The sequence below is a fragment of the Chenopodium album genome, chromosome 18 (genome assembly GCF_948465745.1).
Source record: "Chenopodium album chromosome 18, dcCheAlbu1.1, whole genome shotgun sequence".
NCBI classification, from domain to species: Eukaryota; Viridiplantae; Streptophyta; class Magnoliopsida; order Caryophyllales; family Amaranthaceae; genus Chenopodium; species Chenopodium album.
This window is the reverse complement of record NC_137851.1, coordinates 35,082,767-35,102,002: the sequence shown is the minus strand read 5'-3', so window position 1 is coordinate 35,102,002 and position 19,236 is coordinate 35,082,767.

Genomic DNA, 19,236 nt, shown 5'->3' with positions numbered 1-19,236 from the left:
TGAACCTCTCATTGACTTGAAACTTCTTGCACAAGCTTTAGGCATGAAAATCAATGGAAAACTATAGAAAGGAAGCCCGGGAATCCTTGGACAATCAATCACAACCTACAATCAAAGGATAAAAAGCAAGTAAAAGGGAAAAAATAGCAAGTAAACAAGAAAAAGCACGAAATAGAGAAACTAACTACAAAAAGCACGAAATGAAGAAAACAAGAATAAAACTAAGGGAAACTAAAGAAAAGAAAGATAAAAAGAAATAAAAATCATCCAAAAAGGAACCAAATGAGTGCCAAAAATGTCACTCATCAAAAATAATAATAAAAAAAGAAAATAAAAAGAAAATAAGAAAGTAGGAAAATAATAAAAAAAAAAGAAAATAAGAAAGTATGAAAATAATAAAAAAAAAAAAAAAAGAAAATAAGAAAGTAGGCAAGAAAAGGGACACAGAGGGTTAAAAGGCAAGCGTATGATTTGTCTTAAGATTTCGTGAAGATTCCGTCATTATGTTAGCCAAAATACGGAAATAAACCCAACTCATATGCTGCGACAGGGGAGACGCGCGCAACTGCGTGAGTTGCGCGCGGCTGTCGTGCGCAACTCATGAGTTGCGCGCGCCACCTGTTGATGAACTTTCCTTTAAGCCGAATTTGCCGAAAATTTGCTCCTCTTGGGTCTATTTAAACGTGGTTTCGTATAGGCTTTTGATCATCTCGCATTCATTCGCTTAGTAATATAAGAAACTAAAAAGAATTAATCTCTCTAAATTCTCATTCTCTCTATTTTTTTGAACAATGGTGAAGACCTTTGAACAACGTTTAAACAATGGGTCACTTCCCTTTCAACCGAGGACAAACTAGCTTTCAAAATTTACCACCTAGACCCTCTATTGAATTATATGCAACTAGTGGTTAACTTTGATTTTCTTCATGCCACAGTCAACCATTGGGACTCTAACCACCATCTTTTCTTGTTTAAAGGGGACGAAATTGTCCCTCTACCCGGTGAGTTTGAGGCCTTGCTAGGTTTCCCTACAGATACTCTCCCTGTGACTTATTCGCCTACCTTGTCGGATCCCAAACCTATATTCCAAAGATTTTTTGGCTTGTCCGACAATGATATGACCAACATTAGAACTGAAGAAGGCGTGAACTTGATTCAATTTATTGAACATTTTGTCGCCCCCCCGTGACAACATGACTAAACAACGCTTTAAAATTCGTGCTTTATGTTATTGTCTTGTTGTTAATTGTTTACTTAGGACATGCAAAGAATACGGAGATTATTCCATGGTGTCCATAGTAGAGCAAATAAAGGGATGTCATTCACCCGCTCCTTTGGCGGAAATCGTTCTATGTTTGAATCGCCTTAGAGGAGACCCTAACGAAAACGGTTTCACGGGAAGTCCAGTCCTATTACACGTACGTTTTTTTTTCGTCGTTTATCAGTGCAAGTTACGAAGTTGCGTTGGCATGACCAACGCAATCTTATGTGCAGCACGCGGATGGCGCGCGCAACTGGTTTTGATGCGCGCGCCACCTGCTTGTGTAAAAATCGCAAACTGATTTTTTTTATTTTTTATTTTATTTTATTTTATTTTTTTGTAGATTTGGCTCATGGAGCGTTTGCGAATTGTTGATTAGCCACCAAACCTTGAGGCTAATGGAGTAAAGACATTCCCTGAACGTCGAATCCTTTATAAGCATAAGAACGAAGAGGAATGGACGTCGTTTTTTTGTCATGGGGTTCCTAACATACGTTTTGTGATTCCTTGGTGGAACATAAATAGTATGGTTGAGAATAGTCTCAATTGCCCTTACATTAGGCTTTTAGGCCTATCTAATACTACTTTATATTTTTCCTTGCAGGGTAATGAGACAATACGGGATGAAACAAATTATTCCCCCGCAAGACTGTGATGCCCCTAAAGATGTGATTTTTAGACCCGAGCGAATTTTTCGTTGGATGGTGTATTGGTCAAGTCTTCCTAGATGGGTAATACAAAATCCTATTGCGAGTATTGCATTATCTTCCTTTTACAAAGCTTGGATGAATGCGGCGGATAAAGGCGAATTAAACAAGGCTCGATCTCAATATCAAGCCGTCACGGCTCGCAATCAACCCAAGCCCTTGATGCATTCAGCCACCACTACTCCTCCTAGTGTCCAAAACAAAGGGGTGAGAAAAAAATTAGACTTCTCATCTCCTAAGGCGTGTTCGAAGGAAACAAAAAGGAAATCTCCCTCTAAACCTGCACAACGAGGTGTAATAATCAACGAACCTTTGCAACAAACTCGAAAAAGGACTCTAAAGAAATCTTTGGAAAAGGGAAAGAAGGTTGAAAAGAACCCAATTCCCAAATTGAAGAACAATGTATGGGTCAAGAAGAAGAGTGTAGGAGAAAGCTCTAAGGTTTCTGAAAATACTGTGGTGGAAACTACTCCTCCATCGTCCGTGACAATTGAGGACATAGTAAAACCTTAGAGTGTTACAAAGTTTCGCCATTAGTTTTAAATTGAATAAAGTGTAATCACTACTATGTTTTTTTTTTCGTTTACAATCTAGTTCAACAATGTCTCTCTTTTCTTTGAAATTTGAATGAAATAAAATGAGCTTTATATTTTTATATTTTGATATGACCGAATCATAAAGATTGCCTACGTATTCGCATTACGAAATCAGGTCTTTGCGTAGTTCTAGTGTTTTTTTTAATTATGTATTTTTTTTATTTTTCTTTAATCTCTTAGATAGAAATTAAATGAAAAATTGATCAAACCTTGTTTAAAAAGAATTAAATTAAAGTTTAATTTTATTTTTCGAGTATATGTTATATTTAAGAAACACCCTCTTTATGCCACAAGTAGAAGTCGCAACTTCATTCAAACGTAAAAAAAATCGGGTTCGCAGTTCGTCATCAGGTGGCACGCGCAACATCTATAGTTGCGCGAGCCTGCCGCGCACAACTAATTCAGTTGCGCGCGACACCTGTGCTACGAATGTCTCGAAAAATTATGTATTATTACCCCTCCAAGTGTGAAGATTTTTTCGTGATGTTCGAAAAAAAATTTGAACACTTAGAACGGTTAGAACAGTTTATTATTTCTAAATTACCCTCCCAAGTGTTATGTATTTTACCGTGTTATTCGGTAAAATGCATAACACTTAGAATCTTTCCATTGAATGCTAATTAAAATTGGTTATATGAGTGAACGAGTTTATCCGGATTTCATATGTAATATTTCTTAAGTCGATCAATGTTTATTAATTGGCGAATTTCATCTCCTCCGATATCCATTAATCTGACGGCTCCTCCTGATAGGATTTCAATTACGCGGTAGGGACCTATCCAATTGGGTTTGAATTTCCCTCTTGGATCGGTTGGTGGACCCCTAACCTACTTTAGTACAAAGTCACCTTCTTTTATATTTCTGGGTTTGATTCTTTTATTGAAATAACGCGCAATGCGCCTTTGGTAGACTTGTACATGATGCAAAGCTCTTAATCGTTGTTCATCAAGGAATAAAAGCACTTCATACCTCGCTCTTACCCATTCAGCTTCCGGTAGCTTACTTTCAAGTACGATGCGTAGGGACTGTATTTCCAGTTCGACTGGTTGAACTGCGTCCATTCCGAAAACTAAGGAGTATGGAGTTACTCCTATTGAAGTTCGTATAAACGTTCTATAACCCCATAATGCGAAGTGTAGTTTATTCGGCCAGTCTTTATAATTTTCTGCCATTTTCTTAATGATGACTGTTATATTTTTTTTTGCCGACTCTACAGCTCCATTCATTTGAGGTCTGTATGGGGATGAGTGATGATGTTTTACTTTATAACGAGTTAAGAGGGTCTCGACTTCAGCTTTGAATTGAGATCCCTGATCACTAATTAGTTCATGTGGAACTCCATATCTACAAAATATGTTTCGTTCGAGAAACTTTGCGACATGTTTAGAAGTGATATTCACGTAAGAAGCAGCCTCAATCCACTTAGTGAAGTAATCGATGGCTACTAATACGTACTCGTGCCCTCCTGCTCCTGTTGGAGAGATTTTTCCAATTATGTCAATTCCCCAAGTTGAAAAAGGCCAAGGGGAAGTGAGATTGTATAGTTCGGATGGTTAAAGGTGTTGTAAATTAGTGAACATTTGGCACTTTGGACATTTTTTAACATATTGTATGCAATCATGTTCCATAGTGGACCAATAGTACCCTTGTCGTGAAATTATTTTTGAAAGCATTTTACCATTCATGTGAGGTCCACAAACACCTTTGTGAGTATTTTCCATAAGGCGTGTGGCTTCCGGTTGGTCTTTACATAATAAACTTTGACCATTAGGTCCTTTTTTGCAGAATTGACCATTTAATAAACCATATTGGGCCGCAAGTGTTCGTAAGGCTCGTTGGTCTTTCGATGAAGTATTTTCGGGATATGTGTCATGGGTAATATATTGGAGGATATGATCATACCAGGGATTGTCTCCTTCATGTCATTTATTTCCTCTATTGCGTTGCAATACGCTGGTTCTTCTCTTCTATCAACGCATAATGGCATCATATTTAAGTGATCTGGAATGTTGATCATTGAGGCTAATTTTGCTAGCGCATTGGCAAATTGATTGTCATCCCTTGGGAGATATTTAACATCAATATGTTCAAAATGCTCGATGAGTTGCTCTAGGTGTGCTTGGTATAATATCATTGTGGAGTTTTTTATTTTCCATTTTTTTAGTATCTGATTTATAATCAAAGTAGAATCTCCATATACCTCTAATTTTTGCACACCTATGCTAGCTGCTGCTTCTAATCCAATAATGCACGCTTCACATTCTGCGGCATTATTGGTAACCTCAAAGTCTAGTTTAACAGAGATTGGAGTATGTGCTCCCTCTGGACTTATGAGTAACACTCCTACGCCACATCCTTTTTGATTGGACGCACCGTCGAAGTACATTACCCATTTGTCATCTTGTGTCATGAGAATCTCTTCATCCAGAAGATGAGTAGTTTCTGCACGACTTGTTTGAATTGGATGTTGTGCCAGAAAGTCGGAAATTACTTTTCCTTTCATTGATTTTTCAGGAATATATTTTAACTCAAATTCGGCCAACATCACCAACCACTTAGATATCCTTCCTTGTATAGGTGGTTGTTCAAACAAATACTTTATCAGGTTTTGTTGAGAAATCACATGAGTAGTGTGTGGTAGCATATAATGTCGTAATTTTTTAGTTGCCCACACTAATGTTAGGCTTGTCTTTTCCAAGGTGCTATATTTTGTTTCATATTGGATGAATTTTTTACTTATGCAATATATTGCACGCTCGACTTTTTCTACCTCTTGTGCTAACATGGCGCCTGTAGCTGTGTCTGTAACTGTAATGTATAGCCTAAGAGGTAGTTTGGGTACTGGTGGTGCTAAAATTGGTGGACTTTTGAGATAATCATTGATTTTCTCAAAGGCCTTTTGGCATTGATCGTCCCATTCATGTTTCTCCTCTTTTTTCAATTTTTTAGATACTGGCTCACAAGTCATAGTCAATTTGTTGATAAATCGACTAATGTATTGTAGTTTGCCAAGGAATCCCCTGATTTCTTTTTCTGTTTGAGGGGGAGGCATGTCAACAATTGCCTTTATTTTAGAGGGATCGATCTCGATGCCACGTGTGCTTCCTACGTATCCGAGTAACTTGCCAGAAGTTACTCCGAAGGCGCATTTTTGTGGATTCAATCGCATTTTGTATTCTTTTATGCGAGTGAAAAATTTGCGTAAAGCTTTTATTTGTCCCATTCTATCTTTGGACTTTACGATCATATCATCCACATACACTCCTATTTCTTTGTGCATCATATCATGCAAGAGAGTCGTAGCCGTTCTTTGGTACGTAGCTCCTGCATTTTTTAAACCAAATGGCATGACTGTTTAGCAATACGTACCCCAAGGGGTAATAAAGCATGTCTTTTCTTCGTCTTCTTTTGCTATTAAAATTTGGTTTGTAACCTGCGTATCCATCCATAAAGGATAACTCACATGTTCAGCCGTGTTATCTACCAATATATCAATTTGTGGTAGAGGAAAATCGTCTTTAGGGATAGCTTTATTAAGGTCCCTAAAGTCGACACACATGTGAACTCGTCCATCCTTTTTAAGGACTGGGACGATGTTCGCTACCCATTCTGGGTAATTACATACGCGAATAAAACCTGCGTCCAACTGTTTTTGTACTTCTTCCTTTATTTTTAATGCGACATCAGGTTTCATTCATCGAAGTTTTTGTTTTACTGGTTTAGAGGTAGGGTTCAAGGGAATGGTATGTTCCGCAATTTCCCTATCTATTCCAGGCATGTCCTTGTATGACCAAGCAAACACGTCTTCGAATTCTTTGAGCGTCGATATGAGGGTCGATCGCTCTTCCGGACTTAAAGTTAAGCCAATTTTGACTTCTCTTTTATTTTCATTACTTCCTATATTAACTATTTCAGTTTCTTCAACGATAGGGTTCTTTTGTTCTCGTTCATTCATTAGTTCAACCAATTTATTAATGTTATCTTTATTAGATTGATTGTTATAGCATTCGAAAGATTCAAGAGAAGGCATATACTCAGAAATAGAGCTCATATTATTAAAATCAAAGGAGAGTACATCAAGAGAGAATCCTTTTTGGGATCTTCGTCCTTAGAAGTAGAAAATAAAGACTCAGTAATGGCCACGAGGCCTAGATTTCCAGCTTCCCTAGAGTCTATAATAGATTCATCGTCCGATTCTTCAAACATCTTCCTTTTGCCTGTGACGATTTTCAGCTTATCGCCTTTGTGATTGGTCCATTTGAAAGATTTCCTCCATCCATGCTCAAAAGTTTCATTTGAAAGGGTGATCAATGAGGTTGGGTCAAAAGCTTCATCTTGAATGGCGTTTTGATTGGTCATGTAGCGACATGATTTTGCTCTAGTCCAAATAGCAAGTTAAATGCTTGCCCATCATAGCACCCTAGAGTTGGGTGTTTTGATTTAACGATACTTAGATCGTCATCCAAGAAGTAGCAATCATGAAATATTTCAAATCCAGGCTTCTTGATTCCTTCCAGAACTAAGGGTTCTGGAAAGTTGTAACATGGGTAATCTTCTCCCTCCCTAATGAATTTCCCATTAAGGGTTTGTTGATAGGATGGGAATAAAGTGATTATCCCTTTCTTATTATTGTCTCTACGTGCTTTGTTTTTTGCATCGTGAGACTCCAATTCTTCTTTGGTTGGTTTATATCCCAATCCAAAGGAGAAGCTTTTCTTTGGGATAGGAAGTAAGAGAGATTTCTTCATTCCTATTCCCAAAGGCATCCCAGGAAAGTAACTACTCTTGAGTAAGATGTTGTTTACTATCCGAGTGGAATATGGATCAAGCTTGAATGGTTCTTCAAAGTCTTCTTCCATTTCAATTGTGTAGATAGGCTCCGCGGCGAATCCCCACATGTCCTCTTCATCATTATCATGGTTTATTTCTAAGAGTGATTGATCATTTATTGCCATTTTGAGTGGAGAAGCATGTATAGTCATAGGAAGCCCTTGATAGTTCAACTTAATCATTTGATTTAGTGAGGATGGTATTGCACCAAGCTCATGTATCCAAGGACGTCCAAGTAAAAGGTTGAATGTAGGTTTTATGTCCATAACATGGAATTCAACCATCTTTTGAATTGGGCCTATGGTAATTGGTAGCTTAACAGTTCCACACACCGACCTTTTCGAATTGTCATAGGCCCTAATGCTTTGTGTTGTTGATTGAAAATCTTTTTCTGGATTTAGGCCTAAGTATTTTGTCGTTCGTAATGGGCATACGTTTACAGCTGACCCATTGTCTACCAAAGTTAGAGGGATATTGTATCCCTTGCATCCCACAGTTAAGTATAATGCATTGTTGTGGATAGTGTCTTTTGAAGGCAAATCATCATTAGTGAAAATGATTGATTTGTCGGATTTCTCGCTAGTAAGCAAGCTAACGAGATCCTGAGGGGTTGTGTCTGTGCTTACAGACAAAGCCGTTAGAGCGTTCATGAGAGAATTCATATGTTCTTTAAAAGCACTTAGGAGTTCCCAAATGCTAACATTCGCCTTGGATTGGCGAAGTTGTTTGACCAATGGATCTTCCACCTCAAGTGAAGGTGGTATTGGATTTTGTACTTGACCTTGAGTTTGATTTTGTGTGGTCGAAGATCCATTTGGTGGTGGTGCTTGGTAGACTCGCCCAGAACGAGTTAAATGATCTATTTCATTTAGGTTAGTTGTAGGACTCACAAACCAACTTTCTTCTAGAGGCTTTGGATGTGCCTCCATTTCAAGATGTTCCATGAGTTGTGCTTGATGCCATTGTTCATCCAAGGAGAGATTCATTAAATCTTGCGACTTCCCCAAGAAATGATCCCAATCAAGCGCTCCATTTGTTTCATTTTGTAAACAAGATGGAGGTGGGACGGCGGCATACTTAGAGACATATAAGTCTTGAAAGTCGTTGTCCCATAGTCCACATACTTCATTAGTTGCCCCTATGAGTATTGTGGATAGAGGTTCTCCTATAGGTGTGATATAGTCTAAAGGATTGAACATATCACTTCCCATATGGTCTTCATTGATGTGAAACACCCCTAAGGGGGATGCATTATTGTTAGGTTTAGGCGTGGGAATTCTCCCATCGTCTACTAAATCTTGTATTTTGTGCTTTAAGACATAGCAACGTTCAGTATCATGTCCAACGCCTCTATGATAAGCACAATAAGCATTACCATCCCATTGAGGAAATCTTCTTTCTGGTGGAGTGGGTGGTGTTGGCCCTGTTAGCGCAAGTAGGCCTTTTTCATTTAATTTTTCTAACAATTCTTTATAGCTTACAGAAAATGAAGTAAATTTTCTTTCTTTTGTCCATCTTTTTCTAGGATCATTATATCGATTTGTGTTATTGTATTGCGTGGAAGTCGCAAATACGTCAATAAAGGATGATGCATTATCATTCCCCTTCTTGTAGTTATTCTTAGGTTGATGATGATGATGATGTTTGTTTGCTTTTTCTTTAGCAAGATCATCTTCAATCCTAGTAGCCACATAATAGACCTTTTGAAAAGTGTCTAAACCAAGGTAACGTAGATGTTTGTTGTACTTTTCATGACAATTGTCAATAAATTTTTGTACTAACTCGAGTTCAGGCGGCCTTTGGGCAAGGTGGGCCGCCTTTTCTCGCCATCTACCATAGAAAGCAAGGAAACCTTCATCGTCGCCTTGCTTAAGCATCTCGAGTTCACGTAAAGTTGACTTAAACTCTACGTTACTCTCATACTGGGTAATGAAAACTGAAACTACATCTTCCCATGTTGCCTTGAATTTTGGATCTAGCCCATAGTACCACTCTCTCGCGGTTGGGTCTAGGGATAAAGGGAAATTCAAAGCATAAAGCTTGGGATCAACTCCCTTTAATGCCATAATTCCAGTAAAACACATTAAATGATTTTGTGGATTATTGGTCACCGTAAATATTGGCAAGTCCGTAGCTACGAACTTTTCCGATAAAGCAAGTCCTGGGGGAGGAGCAAACTTTTCTGCGTCAAAGTACTTGTTCCCCATTGTAGAACGAAGAACTAGCTTCTCCAACGACTTTTCTTTGATGGATAATTGTTCCATCTTTTCTTGCAAGGCTAAGGTTTCAGCATTTTTCTTTTTAGCCTTTTCCATTTTCTTAATTCTTCTCTCCTCGGCCTCTTGAGCCTTTTCCTCTCTCAAACGAAGAATATCTTGTTGAAGTTCTTCGATGGTTGGCATTGTTGTTGGACTAGGATTTGTTGTCGAAGAAAAGTGGTTTGAAAGGGGTTGATCTTTGGGTGGTAAACGTAGAATGCGAGTGCCCGGGATTCCTCTTTCCCAAGCTTTGAAACCGACCCTAAAGGAGTACGAAAGGATAAGTAAATCGATACGCTTGATTAAAAAGGGAGAAAAAAAAGACGCAAAATATATTCAAACGGATAACATCACCCTTAACAATTCTTCAATGAAGATATTGTTCGGACGAGTCAATTTGTTTTTTGAGAAATCAAAATTGACTCGTTTAGTGGGCGCGCGCAAGTGACTCAGTTACGCGCGGCTGTCGCGCGCAACGGAATCTCTTGCGTTGGGGGGGGTCCTGCAACTCACTGAGTTGCGCGCACCACCTGCTCGTAGGATTTTTTTTAATTCGGGCATGTTTTTTTTGTCATCGTTTTTTTTTTATTTGATTTTTTTTTTGCTATCCTTTGAATATGACTCTAAATCACGAAGAGACAACTTCGTAATTGGGAACTTAGACCAAACTAAAAAGAAAAAAAATAGAAGACTATCCTAACACGTTGCATATAGTCACATAATCACATAAGCATACCATAAGTCAAGATTCACGCAATGCTGTTCTAAGGTCAAAAAAAGGCTTGGGTGTCCAAAGGTACCGTATCTTAAGAAACGACGCACAAATCAATCACTCAACGTGTTGACTCATGGCATCGCCCTCCCAACATTTTGTTGGCGATATGGGTGGGATGATTGTTATTGATTTCGGGATAGAAGCCTAGTGTTGGCGACCCCTAGCCAATGAGCCAATCCCCAATGGTTTAAGTGTGCTATGCTTATGCATGATGCAATGTTGCTTGTTTGGTTTTTACTCTAGTGCAAAAGGAAGATATTATGCGTTCAAGTCTCGCTCTCTAACTAGAGATTATCCAAGTTAATTCTCGTTACAACCCATAGGCAGTGTTGGAAACCTTGGACCATAACTACGAATTAATCATGTAACCTCTAAGTCCCCAGTGGAGTCGCCACTGTAAGGAGGGGGTTCCCATCGTAAGGGGGCCTCTCCTTAAATGCCCATGGCCCTTTAAAAGCCTAGGACTTTACACTTGTTAGGGTGCAGTAGGATTTGAATTCCTGACTGTTTGGGGGATCTTGAATTAGAATTGATTCTATCATTACGCTTTTTTGTAAGAAACAAGTAGGGAGTCGCCAATGAGTTTTAGGAAAAACTCATAAACCTCGTTCATGCCTTTCTTCCATGTGGAGTTCATGGAATAATTAGCACGAATCATAAGTTTACCCATGCCCAAATTGGTCTATAAACCAGAATTGAGTTCGGGAGCGAGGGTACTAAAATAACGTTCCCTTTAGAGGGGAATCGTTATCCTAGCCCTAGTGCGGCCTCTACTAGCTCTTCCTTTTTTACAATTTCATCACCAAACAATATATGCAACGCGATACCTAAAACTATGTTAGTTGATTTTATTTACACGTACCAATTCACGTAGGAATTACATCGTAATGTCGTTATTCTTTATTTAATCAAATTCGTGAAAAGGACAAGAAAATAAACAATATTCGCATTGGCTTAAGTGATCAATCAAAAATTATTTAATTCAATTCTAATCTTTATTTAACGCAAGATACTATGTGGAATTGATTAATTAATTATTTTAATGGTGATCAAACAACACTAATTAATTAATTAAGGTTCTTTTAAACAAGAAAATAAATGTGATTTAACTAAGTGCTCGGGAATTTACCACTTCTCTTTGCTAGATCTCCGTTTAGAATACTTATGGACACCTTCTTGTTGGGGAATCTCCACCGTAGTAACAAAATATCAAAAGGGGTGAGTGTTTAGGACAAGATGGGCTAGGTTGCACAAGTTCACAAGTATTTCGCCAGAGTTTTTTTTTTTGGTTATTTATGTCCCTTTAAGCCTCGGTTTAAGCTCTTACTTATAGGGAATGATTAGGTTTAGGGTTATGAGCATTCTGCCGTAGCAGGTGTCGCGCGCAACAGGATGAGTTGCGCGCGGCATCCCAGCGCAAGTGATTAGGTTGCGCTGCTATGGGCAGCGCAACTAATTGTCTTGCGCGCGGCTTTATGTTAAGATTCGATTTTATATTTTCTGTATAATTTTGAATCTTCCGCAGCGCAACTTTGGAGGTTGCGCTGGGTGTCGCGCGCAACTGAATTAGCTGCGCGCGGCTTTTTCTGCGGCAGCACTAAAATTTAACCTAGGTGCTCCTAAATCCGTCATTATTGGGTTTTAAGCACGGGCTTAAGCCTAATTATGATCGGGTTTAGTTAATTGGACCTTTGTTTTGGCTTTTATCTTTAATTTGGGCTAGTTTTTTGTGTTTTGTTGCTTAACCAGTTCTCCATAAGTATTCTTCACTTTGATCCAACACGAAGATGGTTTTATTTATCGTCATTACACTTCCTGTCGGGACAGGAGGCCAAAAGTAGATGTTTACATTGTTATTAAAAAGAATTATACTACGGAGATTAAGATTAGGGAGAAATCAATTAATAAAAGGCCTAGGGTCACAGGTTCACCAGTAATTAATATTCAGGGATAAAACATAAAAATCAATAATTAACATTGCACATATAACAAGATTAACAGGCTCTTGCAATTTATTAATCAACGTAGATCTAACAGGCTCTCGCAATTTACTAGATCTAAGTTCCTATTGAAAACAGCCTTTAGTATCAAATTAACATCTGCTCGATTCATCAATTCAATATTGCTATACTTTTACAATCAAATCACATCTGCTCGATTCATAATCTAATTGTAAAGAATTAAAACAATTCAATAAGAAATTATCATGCAATATTAATAATCAACAATAACAAATTATCCCTTCATATTAATTATGGATCCCCAAAACCCTAGAATTAAACTACTCACACATAATTAAATCTAAACTAAACAAAGTAATAAAAGAAGACATGATTAAGATTAAAGCAAGGCAATAAACAATAAAGAGAGAAGTAGGAATACCGAAAGAAGGAAAATTAGAATTGCACTAAAAAGGTAAGATCTTGAGTATGAGAGTAAACACCAACTAAAAAGCTTTGTAGAGTTTGAGTACGAGAGAAATAATAATGAGTAAAAACATAGTTAAGAGAGATTACAAAAAATTATTAAAACTAAGCTCCACAAATTAGCCAAATCGAGCTTCCTAAACCGACTGCAAACACACGTGCCCGATCGGGCGAAGGGCCGCCCGATCGGGCCCGCCTTTTTTCATGGATGCTTGTTTCTGGGCTGCCGCCCAATCGGGCCCGGCTTGCTTTGGCCGTGACTTGATCTTCTCTTCAACATTTACTTGGGCTCCAAAATCAAGGTCCAACACTTCTTCTTGGTCCATTGCTCGGACAAATTTCACGAACCGAGCCCTTAATCATCGATATGATCGGTCTTAGGCTACGATCAACGGTCATGATGTGCTTCAAGCTCCAATATCTCGTAGTGGCCGAAAAATCATAGAAAATACCGGTAAATCCGGGAAAATTCTACAAAACAAATGCCAACTCTACAAAACACTAGAAACCACACATTAGTACCAAAAATAGCTCCGAAGAGCTCAAATATGCATGTAAATGACCATGGGATGGGGGATAAGATAACATATAAAACATGCATATCAGTACCTTTATTTTCGCGTGATCAAGGTACGTATAGGTGGCTAGGTCCTTGATACAATTTTTAAATGCATGTTTTGGTAAATGTTTGTTTTAATGTTGTTTGAATAAATGTTGCATATGAATGTTTAATGATTTTCATGATTTATATAATTTTACGATTTTAAGGTTTGATCTTGAAAAGTGTTGATTGATTTAATAAAGGTTGTTTTATATATTTATAAATCACTTGATTGAGTTAATTTGAAATTTGCAGCTCATTATGAGCCCGAGTATCTGATATTTTAATAGTCCCTCTACCTGGGACTGGTTAAGTAAGACCATGAGCTTTGTATGATCTGGTCTTTCCTCAAGTATAGTTTAACTTGCTTGGGGGGTGTGCACACTTAGGTGAGGAAAAATTGGTTTTGGGAAATATATCTTAAAATTGGAAAGTTTATAAATTGGAAATCTATTGGTTTATGAATATTACTACCCTTGAAGATTTAATTTTTGGAAAGTCTAATTTTGGAAAGTGACTTGTAGCAAGTTTAAATTTAAATGGTTATTCGAAAACATGTTTGCCTAATAAAACTATTTACATGCCTTGCACTTGTAGGTACTTAGCGTTTTTGCTAATTTGTTTTCCTTTTTGCTTTGGTTTGCCCTGTTTACCATTTTTGGTAAGTAGTCTTGATTTCAGGTGTGGAGTTGTTCGTGCGCATACTAGAGTCGGGATTGGGATCACATAGTTAGGAGTTAATTTTATTTATGTGTGGACGAGTTTTTACTATTTTGAAACAGTTATTATCGTTATTCATATTTTTATTAATAAAAGTTCGTTATTTTTCCGCTGCAATTTGAGTAACTAAATAAGCCTTTCGTTTTTCACGTGGCGGTAATACGCCCAAGTCTATCTCTACGGTATTTGTATACGTATAAATATAGTATTTACGTAGAAGATCAAGATCATACCATGTTAGCTAATGCTAGGATGTGGAAGATAATTAACCAATCGATGAGTTGCAAATCAGAGCTAAAAAAGAGAGGGGTCCATGCATGTCCAAATGGAATGCTTCTTCTACAAGATGGAAGAAGCTTACCGGCCTTTTTAAGGACTACGCTTTCACAAGAAGAATATGGGCATGCATTTAACTGGGATTATAGGTTAGTAATGATAACATAAACATTGAGAAATGGCTTAGAAACATGATTGCCTACACGCTTAATAACATACCTCGAGAAGCTCAAGTAGTAAAGAAATTATTGGCAATTATCTAGTGCATTTGGATCCATAGAAATGATTTTATCTTCAAAGGGATTAATCTTTTCTTGACATTCCTAATGCACATGATCAACAAGCCATTCATAAGGATCAAGAGGATAAATGATTGTAACTCAGAATTTAGAAAGGTTAGGCAAAGCTATGAACAACTCTAAGACAGATAAAAATACCTTTTGGTTCAAAGGGTGTTCATGATGAAGATCATATCCTAATAATGACAGTGGATGGAGCTTGGAAATAAGCTAAACAAGGGATGGACTGTAACACCCTCAAATCTCCCTCTACGGAAATACTAGTATAATATGTATAATTATACCGTAAAGATAGACTTAGGCGTATTACCGCTCGATGACGCAAGGCTACCAAACTTACTAAATAAAACCAATACTTTGCAGCGGAAACTTCAATACTCTTTTATTAAATAAAACCATAAATAGTAACCATTGTCATGAGTACTCATAATTAAAACAAGAACCGACATTCCTAATATAGATGAAGACATTCCTGGGACTCCAAATGCTCACATATTGACTTCACCTGAAATTAGTCAACACTGCTTACCATTAAGGTAAACAGGGTGAACCAAAACAAATAGGAAATACGAATTAGCAAAATATGCTAAGTACGATAAGCGCAAGACTAGATAATTAAATTCAATTATTAGCAAACATACTTTTGAAAATCAATTCCAATAATTAAACCAATAAGTCCAATCCATGATTCAAAACCAATTCCAATATTTCAACCATTTCAATAATCCAATTATAATTAACAAAACCAATTCCTTTAAATATCCGAATTCCTCACCCAAATGTACTGTGCACACCCCCTAAGCTAGTCTCCTTATATTACAAGGCTATTCTTGAGGAAAGACTCGATCATACAAAGTCCAAAGTCTTATCGAACCAAATCCGTATAGTGGGATTAATAACATGCTTATAAAGTTTTAATAATAATTATTCAATAATTCAATAAATCCTTTTTAATAATTCCAATATAATTCAACTCCTTTCTATTAAATTCCACATGCTTTCAAAAATCAAACCTTAAAACATGATTAATAATTTAATTAGCCAAGACATGATATAAAATCAACCCTTAATTTATTTATTAAAACCAATCCTTTAAACATACTTTTATTTCATAAACCATAACTCAATAAAATCATAATATCAAGATCAATTTATCAAAACACACAGTAAAATCATACTTTATTCCATAAATCATTATTCAAATCAATTTAATTCAATCACCAATACAAATCATATAAAACATGTTAATCAAACCAATCACTTTTAAAGGTATCTAGCCACTTAAACGTACCTCGATCCTTTCTTAGCAAAATCACACAAAAAGAACCTCAAGAACTTTGATTGAACACAATTTACAAATAAATATAACCTTAATTAACACAAGGTTAACAAATAGTCACAATAATTAAATTAAAAACCACTAACTATATGTACATGAACCTTTTAAATTATTTTTTCATAAACATCATTAAAAATCTGATTTTATTTAATTAAAACTAGTCATAGTAATTTTTATAAATCCCCCATAATAATAATAATAATTAATTAAATAAGATAAGAGAAGAAGAAAAGGTAGAAAACCAAAGGAAAAGAGGAGGAAAGTGGTGGCAAGGGTGGCTGGCGGTGGTGGCTAGCGGTGGTAGGGGATGCCGGAGGTGGTGGTGCGCAAGGAGGAGAAAGAAAAAGAAGAGAAAAATAAGAGAAGAGAATAAGAGAGAATTAAGAGAATTTGTGTGAGTATTTGGTCATGAAATAAAGGGGTATTTATAGGCTAGTATGGGCGTGATTTATGGTAGGAAAATGTAGGAATAATTATGGCAAGAAGAGTTAAGGAAATACTTGGAGAAGTGAATAAATAAATATGAAAAGTTTTGATATTAAGATGATCATGTATAATAAAAATATGGAAGGTGTGTTGTCATGAAAAATAATATGGTAAGGGAGATTACTTAGGGAATGATCAAAGGAAATAAATGGTAGGAAAATAAGATGATCAAATATTAAGCAGATGGAAAAATAGAATTAAGGAAAGTAAGAGATTTTAAGGAGATAATTAAAAATACAATTTTCCAAAATAAATCCCCAAAAATCCAACCAAGATGGCCGAAAATTTTGAAATTCCATAGCTCCAAATTTTCGGACCCCCCAATTGTATTTAGGGAAAGTTTTTGCTAGATTTTAGGCTTTAAAAATAATTGTGTAAATGATATTTATTGTATAAATTAATTAATTAAATAAATACCAATTATTGACCAATAAAATAACTAAGAAAATCAGATTTTCTATACCTAGAAAATCCGAAATTCTTAGCTACAGTTTGGGAATTTTCGAACCTCTTTAATTAATTAATAAAATATAGTTTTTGCTTTAATTAAAATATCCGAAATATATAAATAATCCGATTTTTAAAATAAAATCAATGGATAATAAATCTTATCCAAAATCTAAAAATAATAATTAGATTTTAAAATATTTTTGGCGCCAAAATTCAAATATCATTTTGGCTCCAAAATTCAAATATCATTTTGGCTCCAAAATTCAAATAGTAAGTTAATTTACTAAAATACCCTTTTGTGAAATAATATTATTTACAAAAATACGGGGTATTACATGGACACAACAGGGATTGAATTAGGTGGGTGATTTTTAAGCAAGACACTATTATTCAACAGGGAAATGATAGAGTAATGACAGGGGGAAAACTAGGTCATTGACTAATCCTCCCTAAGCCAAACAAATAAAATTTATAATCACTTAACAAACCTAAATACAAGTATAGAGGTAAGTCAAGGGTCGAACTACTAGGAACGGTTATGTTCAAGTGTTTCCAATTAATGGCAAAGCTAAGTCGAAGTCAAAGGTGAAGAATGTAACACTAATAAACTACCAAAACAAAAAAATCAAACATATAAAACACTAGGGAATAGGGATCAACAACTAGTCATGACAATTGCAACAACTTGGGAAGAACATGCCAATCAAAGGATGTGAAGACTAATGATAAGAGCTATCAATTGGAATCGAAGAGGTATCTCCTAATCGTTAAGCTAGTGGTCTTTGAGAATCACAATCCAAACCAATCAACAATTGCAATTCCTAAATCAATGGGTCGTGTCATTAGAAATCACAATGCAATCTAGCATAATTCTCAAGGCCTAATCAAACTACACACATGCAAACTTACATTAATCACTTAAATCTCAACAATCAATCAACATAATTCCCAAATTAATCACAATCAATCAATTATAGAAGTTTCACCCAATCCCTAGCAAAACAACTACTCAAGAATCATAATCTAATTAACAAGCAACTAAGGAAATCAAGAATCAACAAAATATGAAGAACAATTCCACTAATCAAGAATCAAACATCAAAATCAAATCAAACAAACATGAAATTAAACAAAGCAATAAAATGAGATAGAGTTGGAAATCCTCATCATTGATTGATTATGGAGATCTATAATACAAATTGTCACCTTGAATCTTCAATATCTCAAATCATCAGTGAAATCCCTCACTTTCTCTCTCCAAATCTACTCCTAAACTAACCCTAAAGATAGAGAGAGAAACTCTCAACTAAGCTAAAATTATGATGAAAATCATGTCTATAAACTTCATACAAAAACTGGTTACAAAAAGGGTATTTATAGGAGGCAAGAAATCGAAGTCAAGAAAATCTAGAAACAAGGGAGACGCAGCCGCGTGTAGACACCCAAATGTGACTCCCCAAAACCAAACCCAGTGATGAATACCTTTCACGTCACTTGATTTATCGAACTAAGTGAAAGTGTAAAAAGTCTAGTGATGTGGTTGTTTTTATTAAAATATCTCTCTTTTTGTTTTTGAAAATATTTCTTTTTTATATACTCTATTTATGAAAATAGCCAGTCCAATTTAATTTGATCCATGATAAGGGTCCAATAATAGTGTAATTGGATCGGGCTCGAAAAGAATTTTCCAACGATATATTATAAGCCCAATTCCGATGAATAATGTGGAAGTTATGGCCTAAATGCTAAATTGGGCTCGAAATGAATTTTATATGCGGCCCGATGATTTAGAGAAGGGCCTATTAATTATTATTCCTAAAGTTAGTAGGATTGATTTTAATCTTCAAGAATATCTAGAAGGTTCTTTTAAATTCTAATAGAATTAGGATTTATAATTATTATTTTAAAGAGTTTTATCTGGAATAAAATAAGTGTTTTATGATAAATCTGATCTTAAAACTGTTTAACGCGGATTCTAATTACTTAATTATATTACTTAATTACTGTTTTATCTTTTAATAGTCGCTAGACGACAGAGTCTGTCGCCAGACGACAGAACCAATTTTATTCCGATTCGAATTCTTACTCTTTCTATCGGTTTTCGGACTGTTTTCTTATAAATAGGGTCCTAGACCTCCGTTTTCAAACAACCCAGAATTCTCTAATTCTCTCTCTTCTCTCTCTTAAGCAATAGCTCATTCTTTCTCTCTCT